Source organism: Oryctolagus cuniculus, chromosome 1 (assembly GCF_964237555.1).
Source record: "Oryctolagus cuniculus chromosome 1, mOryCun1.1, whole genome shotgun sequence".
NCBI classification, from domain to species: domain Eukaryota; kingdom Metazoa; phylum Chordata; class Mammalia; order Lagomorpha; family Leporidae; genus Oryctolagus; species Oryctolagus cuniculus.
The window spans coordinates 190,007,300-190,019,835 of NC_091432.1; positions in this window are offsets into that span (position 1 = coordinate 190,007,300).

Genomic DNA, 12,536 nt, shown 5'->3' on the forward strand with positions numbered 1-12,536 from the left:
CATATACTTCTACTATGACTCAATCATTTTACTCCTAAGTTTTTATCTAAGAGAAATGGAAAAATTTGTAAACAAAAACAGTTGTGCATGAATGTTCACAGAAGCTTTATTGATAATAGCCCAAAATTAGAAGCAATCCTTGTCCATTAAAAAGAGAACGGAACAATAAAAGATGGCATAGCTAGACAACAGAATATTATTCATCCATACAAAAGAACAACATACTGATCTATATGACATCTATGAGTCTCAAAATTATACTGAATGAAAAAAAGTTGCATAACAAAGAGTTCATATTGTAGGTTCCCATTCACATAAAATTCTAGAAAATGCAAACTAATCTACAGTGACAGAAGATTGGTGGATTCCTAGAGACAGAAAGAGGGACATGGCAGGCTGAGAAGTAGAAAATAAAAGGGGCAAAAGGAAATATCCATGGGTGCAGATAGATTCACTATCTTCATCATAGTGAGGGCTTCCAGGGTGTGTATATGCCACAGTGTATCAAATTTAAATATGTGTAATTTATTGTATGTCAATTACATCTCAATAAAGCCTTAAACATTTATTTGCTCTCAACATTCCCTTTGTCCTGAGATTTGCTCTATAAAGAGGAAGAGGCTGCAGCAGCCACGCTTGTACATGTATTACACGACTCCGTCTTCTCAGAACCAACCCATGTGACAGCAGCTCATTAAAGATGATAAACACAGATGACAATATTCTGGAGAAAGGCTCTTAACACTCTGCTTTGTAGGTTCCTACAGTTTCTCTGGCTTGTTTCATCCAAACCTTGGTTGTTTTAGACTACAAAATCTGAGCATTCTTTTTTTTTTTATTTTAATTTTTTATTTATTTGAAAGAGTTACAGAGAGAGGTAGAGATAGAGAGAGAGGTCCTCCATCCGATGGTTCATTCCCCAGATGACCGCAACGGCTGGAGCTGCGCTGATCCCAAGCCAGGAGCCTCTTCCAGGTCTCCCACAGCGGGTGCAGGAGCCCAAGGACTTGGGTCTTCTTCTACCGCTATCCCAGGCCATAGCAGAGAGCTGTATCAGAAGAGGAGTAGCAGGGACTAGAACTGGTGCTCATATGGGATGCCGGCACTTCAGGCCAGGATGTTAACTCGCTGCATCACAGCGCCAGCCCCACAAAACCTGAGTATCCTGTCAATACATCTCAGTCAGAGTTGGTTTATGTTATGGGAATCCCAGGAGAAAAATGAAATTTACTTTTAATTCATCTCAGAAATATATATTTTATTCTCTATCATATGTGGCCACACCTCTATCTTGAAAAATCAGATGTTCAGCCAGCTAAGTGAATCATTCATCTGTCCCTCATTGAACAAAATGCCAGTAGTGCACTATAGGACAGGAACTATGCCAAGCATTTTCACATCTCATTCAAGTTATACAACAGACTGTATAACAATCTCTCATTTATAATTGAAAAAGCATGGGGGCTGGTGCCGCGCCTCAACAGGCTAATCCTTCGCTTTGCAACGCTGGCACACCAGGATCTAGTCCTGGTTGGGGTGCCGGATTCTGTCCCGGTTGCCCCTCTTCCAGGCCAGCTCTCTGCTGTGGCCAGGGAGTGCAGTGGAGGATGGCCCAAGTGCTTGGGCTCTGCACCCCATGGGAGACCAGGATAAGTACCTGGCTCCTGCCATCGGATCAGCGCGGTGCGCCGGCCGCAGCGCACCAGCCATGGCGGCCATTGGAGGGTGAACCAACGGCAAAAGGAAGACCTTTCTCTCTGTCTCTCTCTCTCTCATTGTCCACTCTGCCTGTCAATAAATAAATAAATAAATAAATAATAAAAAAATTTTAAAAAAGCATGGGTTCAGAGAGCTGTTATTTGCTTAACATCAAAGTGTTTAGTAGTTATTCAATCCAGCATTTGAGTACAGGCCTATCTAACTCCAGAGGCCACATTTTCCCCACTATCATTCCCTAGGGCTAGTAAGCTCTACCCTCAATAGCATGTTTGCAATGTCCAGTCACAGTGGCTTGTGGGTTTGAGAAAAAGGGACCTCAAGATGTTTCCTTGATGTTACCTCAAGGCTATCAGAGTGTCAACTGATTGAAGCTCAAGAAATCAATGTCCAGGGAACAAATGAATTATCCAGTCTGGAAGGCAGGGACAATCTGAGGTCCTTTTCTCTGTGTCAGTGTCTGTTTCCTAATAAGGAAATTGGCTCCTAACTGACAAAGGAGCAGCGAACCCTTGAAAATAAAAGCAGTAACTACAACCACAAGAATTGCCCAAGCAATGCCACCTCTGGTCACAAATCAAAAGATAATGGGGCTATAATATTCTTCCTGGGAACTCACTGGATCTTTGAACGCTTATGGAAAGTTCAAGGTTGAAGCTGAACTTTCTCACAGTTGCACTCCTGGTAATTCCAGTTGCACAGGCTCAGGTTAAAGCCAGAGACCTCCTAATACTTTCTTTTCCTCAGGGAAGAAAGTCTACCAGAGCAGGGAGAGTTTTGTTTTAAAATTTTAGAGATTTCAGTATGGTTTAAATGGTTTTTCTCTTGAATTTAAGAACATAATAAAAGGGGAAAATCTATAGATCTTCACATTATATAGTCTTCTTGTTCACCAAGATATAGAAATGTGAAAAATCCCCAAGAGCTCATGTACACCAAAAAGCATCACATTTGTATGATAAAAAAACATGGAAACAAGAACTTAATAATTAGGTTAAACTAAACCAAAAATATATCTATATGATAAAATGATGTACACATGAAAAGCACTTTCAAATACTAAAATATCATAGCATAATATTTATGAATTAAAAATAGTAAAAATAAAAATTAAGAGGGTACAAAAATAGGTATGCAGTCTGATCCTAAATGTGTGTGGGATGTGTGTATCTATGTGAGATATCTAAGAATTAACCACAGCAATGTCTGTCAAATGCTTTCCTCTTAATTCCAGATACTGTCCATCTTGAAATACATATACTTGCATGCAAGTGTAATGTGGCATCTTAAATTAGGGACAGAAAAAAACAAAATCAATTGAAAAACTTGTGAATTATATATAAAGTCTGTAGCTTAGTTAATGGTAATATATACTAATGGTGATCGCTTAGAAATGATATACAAACCCTGATTATGTAAGATGTTACCATTAGAAGAAGGAGGCTGAAGGATATATGGGAATTTGCTATACTAGCATTGCAATTTTTCTATAAATACAAAACTATTTTTACAAAACAAAATATTTTTCTACCACTATCCCAGGCCATAGCAGAGAGCTGTATCAGAAGAGGAGTAGCTGGGACTAGAACTGGTGCTCATATGGGATGCCGGCACTTCAGGCCAGGATGTTAACTCGCTGCATCACAGCGCCAGCCCCACAAAACCTGAGTATCCTGTCAATACATCTCAGTCAGAGTTGGTTTATGTTATGGGAATCCCAGGAGAAAAATGAAATTTACTTTTAATTCATCTCAGAAATATATATTCTATTCTCTATCATATGTGGCCACACCTCTATCTTGAAAAATCAGATGTTCAGCCAGCTAAGTGGATCATTCATCTGTCCCTCATTGAACAAAATGTCAGTAGTGCACTATAGGACAGGAACTATGCCAAGCATTTTCACATCTCATTCAAGTTATACAACAGACTGTATAACAAATATTTTTTCAAAATATGAGAGTGGGAGAGATCCAAGATAGCAGAACAGGGAGACAGCTTACTGCTCCATTCTAGGGGAAAAAAAGCGGAGAGAGTGCAGTCGCAGAGAAGAGTTAGGGAGAAAACGACAGAAGAAACTTCATGCAAGTTAGAGGGACACTGTGCACCTATGTGGAGGGTGTGGATGTGCACAACTCAGGACTCCAGCAGCCGAGAGCCCCAGCACCAGCTCTAGAGAGTGAGGAGACTAGACTACAGTAGCCTAAGCCACTGGAGATAAAGCTGCAGGAAGAGCCTGGTGTGCGTCTGGCTTGGAGCCCTGTGGGGGCAGTGTATCTGCCAACCTAGAGGAGAAAAAAAAGGGGCACGTTTCTCTCTCCCTAACTACTCTGCACCTGTATCCTGTAACAAGCTGAGAGAGGGTAAGCACCATTCTGCACATATGTAACAATTGCACCAGCTCCTGTCCACATACCCGGCAATCAGCTGAGCGGAGCCACCTGAGTCTGAGTGGGAGCACTGACAAAGGGCTAGATCCTTGCAACTATGGGAGGCTTCTGTGCCGGGACCGTGAAAACAATGTGGCTGCATGGGAGGGTGCAGGGTAGGGCTGAGACTTTGGGCAGTCACTGTGGCTGGTTCCACATGCTCTGGGCTCCCTGATTCCCTGGTGGGGGTCATTGCTGCCGGATTCCTGCTTACACCAAGGAATGCACAGATCCTTTGTGTTGTTCTTGTGGCAATGTAGACAAATATTATACCCAGTGGGGCTAACACCAAGGCACTGATCTTTGAGGAGAGGGGGTGAGTGTGAGACTATGTCAACAGAGCAGAAAAAAATCTCCCACTTGATAAAAATAAAAAAGAGATTTTACCACGCCCAACTTGGGTATCACCTTGGACACTCCCTTCACCCCGGAGCACAGAACGGATCCCTTGATCACACCCAGAATATGCCTCTAGGTATTCACTGAAAATGCAAACACTCTATTAAGCCACAGAGGAATAGACCAAAGATAAAGGTCATCACAGAGAAAAAACAAAACAAAACAAAACAAAAAAGAAACCAACAAGTATCTCCATAAATGTCTAATAATAAATGCAGCAATTCAGGAAACAAGAATAAGGAAGACAACATGACACCCCCAAAAGAATGTAATGGAAGATGAAAAGAAAAAAGAAATGCCAGAAATGGAATTTAAAAAATTGATCATAGGATTACTTAGAAGTAATCAGAAGCAAATCCAGAAACTAATGAAATCCATACAAGACATGAAAGAAAATTTCTCCCATGAAATTGAGATCTTAAAGAGAAATCAAAATGAAATCTTGGAAATGAAGAATTCACTAGAACAAATAAAAAAATTATGGTGATAGACTCAGTAAAGCAGAATAAAGAATAACAAAGTTTCAAAGTGGAGGAGGAGGGGGAGGAGGAGGAGAAATTAGAAAACTAAAAAAAAAAAAACACTATTGGAGATCTATGGGATATTAGCAAACAACCCACCATATGGGGCTTAAGAGTTCCTGAAGGTGAGGAAAGAGAGCATGGATTAGAAGGCCTTTTTAGTGAAATAATTGCAGAAAACATCCCTAATTAGAAGAAAGAAAGGGACATTTAAGTACAGGAAGCACAAAGAACTCCTAGTACACATGACCAGAAAAGATTTTCACCACAACACACTGTAGTCAAACTGTCGACAGTAAAACATAAAGAAAAGATTCTAAAAAGTGCATGATAAGGGCAGGTTCCAAGATGGCGGAATAGGGAGGGAGCTTACTGATAGTCCAGGAGAAGATAGTTTAATAAAAGTGGATATAGTGTATTCTCAGGGAAGGGTCAAGGAAAAAATGGCAGAGCAAACTCTTCCATAATTAGACGGACACAGTGGACCTATGTGGAGGGCATGGGCACCCATTGCTCGGCCTCTAGCTGCCAAGAACTTCTGCACCAGCACTGGAAAGTGAGGTGAGACAAGACCGCAGTAGCCCGAGACACTGGTGGAAAAGCTGCAGGAAGAGCCTAGAGGGAACGAGGCTTGAAGCCCCGTGGGGGAAATGTACACTAGCCTAACTAGAGAAGAGAAAAAACAAGGGATGGTACAGACACGATTCTATCTCTCCAATCACTTCACAAAGGCATACAAGCCGATAGAGCGGACGCCATTTTGGACAAATGTCATAGCTGCGCCAGCTTGGGGCTGCACCTGGCAATCAACCAAGCAGAGAAATCTGACTCTGGTAGGGAGAGATAACAGGCGGCTAGGAACTTGTAACTGTGTGAAGCTTCTGAACCGGGACTGTGGAAAAAAAAAACAAAAAAAAACAAAAAAAACTGAGGGTGTGTGGGAGAACTCACGGTGTGGCTGAGACTTTGAGTAGTCTCAGTGGGAGATGCCACAAGCTTGGGCGGCCCTAGCTACCCAATGAGAGACATTGCAGGGGAACCTGAGATTACACTGAGGAATGCACAGATCCTTTCTGTGGTCCTTGGGACAGAGCAGTCGAATATTATATCCACTGGGGCTAGCACTCAAGCACAGATCACCATTGAGGAGAAGAGTTCAGCTGAGTGGCCAGCATCCTATTGAATGGGGAAAAGTAGGAAGCATTTCCACTGAGATCCAGTACCAGACAGGGATGCCCACTTTCACTACTGCTATTCAATATAGTTCTGGATGTTTTAGCCAGAGCTATTAGGCAAGAGAAAGAAATCAAAGGGATACAATTGGGAAGGAAGAACTCAAACAGCCCTCTTTGCAGATGATATGATTCTTTATTTAGGGGATTTTCATTTATGGATCTTTACTTTTATTTATGGATCTTTATTTATGGGATCTCCACTAAGAGACTATTGGAACTCATAGAAGAGTTTGGCAAAGTAGCAGGATATAAAATCAATGCACAAAAATCAACAGCCTTTGTATACACAGGCAATGCCATGGCTAAGAAAGAACTTCTAAGACCAATCCTATTTACAATAGCTACAAAAACAATCAAATACCTTGGAATAAACTTAACCAAGGATGTCAAATATCTCTATGATGAGAATTACAAAACCTTAAAGAAATAGAAGAGGATATCAAAAAATGGAAAAATCTTCCATGCTCATGGATTGGAAGAATCAATATCATCAAAATATCCATTCTCCCAAAAGCAATTTATAGATTCAATGCGATCCCAATCAAAATACCAAAGACCTTCTTCTCAGATCTGGAAAAAAAATGATGCTGAAATTCATATGGAGGCACAGGAGACCTTGAATAGCTAAAGCAAACTTACATAACAAAAACAAAGCTAGGGCCGGTGCTAATTGGCTAATCCTTAGCTCACTTGGCTAATCCTCTGCCTGTGGCACTGGCACACCAGGTTCTAGTCCCGGTTGGGGCGCCAGATTCTGTCCCGGTTGCTCTTCTTCCAGTCCAGCTCTCTGCTATAGCCTGGGAGGGCATTGGAGGATGGCCCAAGTCCTTGGGCCCTGCACCAGCATGGGAGACCAGGAGGAAGCACCTGGCTCCTGGCTTTGGATCAGTGCAGTGCGCCAGCCATAGTGGCCATTTCGGGAGTGAACCAATGGAAGGAAGACCTTTCTCTCTGTCTCTCTCTTTCTCACTGTCTAATTCTGTCTAAAACAAACAAACAAACAAAAAAACAAAGCCAGAGGCATCACAATACCATATTTCAAGACATACTACAGACAGTTATAATCAAAACAGCATGGAGGGCCGGTGCCGCGGCTCACTAGGCTAATCCTCCGCCTAGCGGCGCCGGCACACCAGGTTCTAGTCCCGGTCAGGGCGCTGGATTCTGTCCCGGTTGCCCCTCTTCCAGGCCAGCTCTCTGCTGTGGCCAGGGAGTGCAGTGGAGGATGGTCCAGGTGCTTGGGCCCTGCACCCCATGGGAGACCAGGATAAGCACCTGGCTCCTGCCTTGGGATCAGCGCGGTGCACCGGCCGCAGTGTGCCGGCTGTGGCGGCCATTGGAGGGTGAACCAACGGCAAAGGAAGACCTTTCTCTCTGTCTCTCTCTCTCACTGTCCACTCTGCCTGTCAAAAAAAAAAAAAAAAAAAAAAAAACAGCATGGAATTGGTACAGAAACAAAGGGATAGACCAATAGAACATAATACAAACACCAGAAATCAATCCATACATCTACAGCCAACTTATATTTGATCAAGGATCGAAAACCAATTCCTGGAGCAAGGACAGTCCATTCAACAAATGGTGCTGGGAAAATTGGATTACCACGTGAAGAAACATGAATAAAGACCCCTAACTTTCACTTTACACAAAAATCCACTCAACATGGATTAGAGATCTAAATCTATAACCAGACACCATCAAATTATTAGAGAACATCGGAGAAACCCTGCAAGACACTGGCACATGCAAAGACTTCTTGGAAAAGACCCCAGAGGCATAGGCAGTCAAAGCCAGGATTAACATCAAATTGAGAAGCTTCTGTACTGCAAAAGAAACAGTAAGGAAAGTGAAGAGGCAACTGACAGAATGGGAAAAAATATTTGCAAAATTATACAACTGATAAAGGATTAATAACCAAAATCTACAAAGAGATCAAGAAACACCACAACAACAAAACAAATAACATACTTAAGAGGTGGACCAAGGACCTAAATAGATATTTTTCAAAAGAGGAAATCCAAATGGCCAACAGACACATGAAAAAATATTCAGGATCACTAGCAATCAGAAAATGCAAATCAAAACCACAATGAGGTTTCACCTCACCCCACTTAGAATGACACACACAGAAGTCAACTGACAACAGATGCTGGCAAGGATGTGGGAAAAAAGGCTCACCAATCCACTGTTGGTGGGAATGCAAAATGGTAAAGCCATTATGGAAGATAGTTTGGAGATTCCTCAGAAACCTACCACATGACCCAGCCATCCCACTCCTTAGAATTTACCCAAGGGAAATTAAATTGGCAAATAAAAGATGCCTCAATGTTTACTGCAGCTCAATTCACAATAGCTAAGATAAGGAATCAACCTAAACGCCCATCAACAGAAGACTGGATAAAGAAATTATGAGACATGTACTCTATAGAATACTATACAACAGTAAAAAAAAAAAAAAAAAAATGAAATCCTGTCATTTGCATCAAAATGGAGGACTCTGGAATCATGCTGAGTGAAATAAGCCAGTCCTAAAGGGACAAATATATGTTTACCCTGATCTATGACAACTAACTAAGCACAAAAAGGAAACCTGTAGAAATGAAACTGACACTATAAGAAACAATGACTTGATCAGCCCTTGTCCTGACTGTTGAGGAACAACTTGCTATTTTATTCTTTGTAGTATTTTCTTGTTCTACTTAATACCATTGATTGAACTCTTTAACTAACACACAATTATTCTTAGGTGTTTAAATTTAACTGAAAATTGATCCCTGTTAAAAATAAGAGTGGGAATAAGAAAGGGAGGAGATGTACAGTTCAGCAAATGCTTACTCAGACTTACCCCTAATGGCAGAGCTACAAACGTGCCATGAGATTTGAAATCCCCTTAAGTTGGCATATACCAATGCCATTTTACTAGTTAAAGTGATCAATTTAAGTTCATAATTTATCATAAAGATAGGATTAAGCATCAAAAGGATCACATAAACAAGACCAGTGTCTGCTAATAATAACTGATAAAATTAAAAAGGAGAGAATGATCCAATATGGAAAGCGGGATACACAACAGACTCATAGAATGGTAGATGCCTAAACAGCACTCTGGCCTCAGAATCAGCCCTTATGGCATTTGGATCTGGCTAAAAAGCCCATGAGAGTTTCTCAGGCATGGAAAGCCAAGACACTGTGGCAAAAAAAAAAAAAAAAAAACACCAACCTAAATGAAAGATCTCTGTGAGGAAGATCCCAGCGAAAAGAACGGGTTATAAAAGAAGGAGGTACTTTTGTCTGAAGGGAGGAGAGTACTTCCACTTTGATTACGGCCTTGTCTAGATAAGGTTGGAGTTTGTGATCTCAAGAGGCCTCCATAGCCTTGGCAGCTCATGACAAGAGCCTCGGGTGATTACTGATGTCATAAATAAGAGTGTCAATTGTTAAATCAACAACGGGAGTCACTGTGCACTTACTCCCCATGTAGGATCTCTGTCCTTAATATGTTGCACTATGCGAATTAACAGTAAAACTAGTATTCAAACAGCACTTTATACTTTGTGTGTCTGTGTGGGTACAAACTGTTGAAATCTTTCCTTAGTATATACTAAGTTGATATTCTGCATATAAAGATAATTAAAAATCAATCTTAATGAAGAATGGGATGGGAGAGAGAGTAGGAGATGGGATGGTTTGTGGGTGGGAGTGTGGTTATGAGGGAAAAAACCACTATAATCCAAAAATTCCACTTTCAAAATTTATATTTATTAAATAAAAGTTTAATAAAAATAAAAAGTGCATGATAGAAATGCCAGATTACTTTCAGAGGGTCTCCAATTAGATTCACAGTGGACTTCTCACCAGAAACCCTACAGGCTAGGAGCAAGATATAGTCTGAGTCTTAAGAGAAAAAAACTGTCAACCCAGATACTATACCCTGAAAAACTCTCATTTATGAAGGAAAGTGAAATAAAGACCTTCATAACAAACAGAAATTGAATTTGTCACAACCCATTTACTAATACTAAAAAATGCTTAAGGATGTGCTGCACACAGAAATGCAGAAACATGGCCATCACTACAAAAGTAGGTGAAAGTAGAAAATCTCCCAATGAAAGTACAAAGGAAATCCAAAGTAAACAATACAAATATTTATGTAAAAATGGCAGGGCAGAATCATTATTTATCAATAGTCACCTTGAATGTAAATGGCTTCAACGCTCCAGTTACAAGACACAGACTGGTAGAATGGATTAAAAAATAAAACTCAACTATTTGCTACCTACAAGAAACACATCTCACCAACAAGATACATACAGGCTGAAAGTCAAAGGATAGAAAAAGATATTCAAGGCTAAGAGAAACCAAAAAAGAGCTGATGTAGCCATCTTACTATCAAACAAAATTGACTTCAACACAAAAACTGTTAAAAGAGACAAAGAAGGGCACTATGTAATGATTAAGGGAACAATTCTACAGGAAGATGTCACTATTATAAATGTATTTGCACCTAATTACAAAGCACCTGGCTATTTAAAAGAAATGTTAATGGATCTAAAGGGAGACATAGACTCCAATACAAAAGTAATGGGGAACTTCAATACCCCACTTTCAACAATGGAAATTTCTAAGACAGAAAATCAGCAAGGAAACAACAGAGTTAATCGACACTATAGACCAAATGACCTAACACATATCTACAGAACTTTCCATCCTACAGTTGCAGAATACACATTCTTCTCACCTATGCATGGAACCTTCTCCAGGATTCACCACATGCTAGGCAATAAAACAAGTCTCAGCAAATTAAAAAAAAATTGAAATCATGCCATGCATCTTCTCAGACCACAGTGGAATTAAACTGGAAATTAATAACTAAAGAGCCTCTAAACATTTGCAAATGTATTGAGACTGAATAACATGCTCCTGAATGAACAGTAGGTCATTGAAAAAATAAAAGAGAAGTCAAAAAATTTCTGGAAACAAATGACGATGACAATACAATATATCAAAACTTATGGGATACAGCAAAAGCTGAGTTAAGAGGAAAGTTTATAGTAGATGGTGCCTACATCAAGAAATTGGAAACACACCAAATAAATGAGCTATCAATGCATCTCAAGGACCTAGAAAAACAACAGCAAACCAAACCCAAAACTAGTAGGAGAAAAGAAATAATTAAAAGTGGAGAAAAAATAAACAAAATTGAAACCATAAAAAATACAAAAGATCAGCAAAACAGAGAGCTGATTTTTTAAAAAAAATAAACCAAATTGACACACCATTGTCCCAACTAAACAAAAATGGGGTAGAAGAACCAAATCAATAAAATTAGAGATGAAAAAGAAAATGTTTCAATAGATACCACAGAAATAAAAGAATCATTAGAAATTACTACAAAAAGCTGTATGACAATAAACTGGGACCTAGAAGAAAGGCACAGATTCCTGGACACACACAATCCACATAAAATGAGCCAAGGAGACACAGAAAACCTAAACAGGCCCATAACAAAGACAAGAATTGAATCAGTAATAAAGACCCTCCCAACAAACAAAAGCCCAGGACCAGATGGCTTCACTGCTGAATTCTACCAGACATTTAAATAAGAACTAACTCCAATTCTTCTCAAGCTATTAGAAGAATTTGAAAGGTAGGGAATCCAAACTCTTTCTATGAAATCAGCATCACCTTAATTCCTAAACCTGAAGATACATCAGAGAAAGATAACTATAGACCAATTTTCCAGATGACATAGATGCAAAAATCCTCAACAAAATACTAGCCATTCAAATCCAACAACACATTAGAAAGATCATCCACACGGACCAAGTAGGATTTATTCCTGGTATGCAGGGATGGCTCAACATTTGCAAATCAATCAATGCTATATAACACATTAACAAATTGAAGAACAAAAACCAAATAATTATCTCAATAGATGCAGAGAAAGCATTTGATAAAATACAACACCCTTCCATGATGAAAAGTCTAAGCAAATTGGGTAGAGAAGGAACATTCTTAAACACAATCAAAGCAATTTAAAACAAAATTACAGTCAGCGTCCTATTGAATGGAGAAAAGTTGGAAGCATTCCCACTGAGATCTGGAACCAGACAAGGATGCCCACTCTTACCACTGTCATTCAGTAGAGTCCTGGAAGTTTCAGACAGAGCCATTAGTCAAGAAAAAGAAATCAAAACGGGGCTGGTGCTGTAGTATAGCAGGTAAAGCTGCTGCCT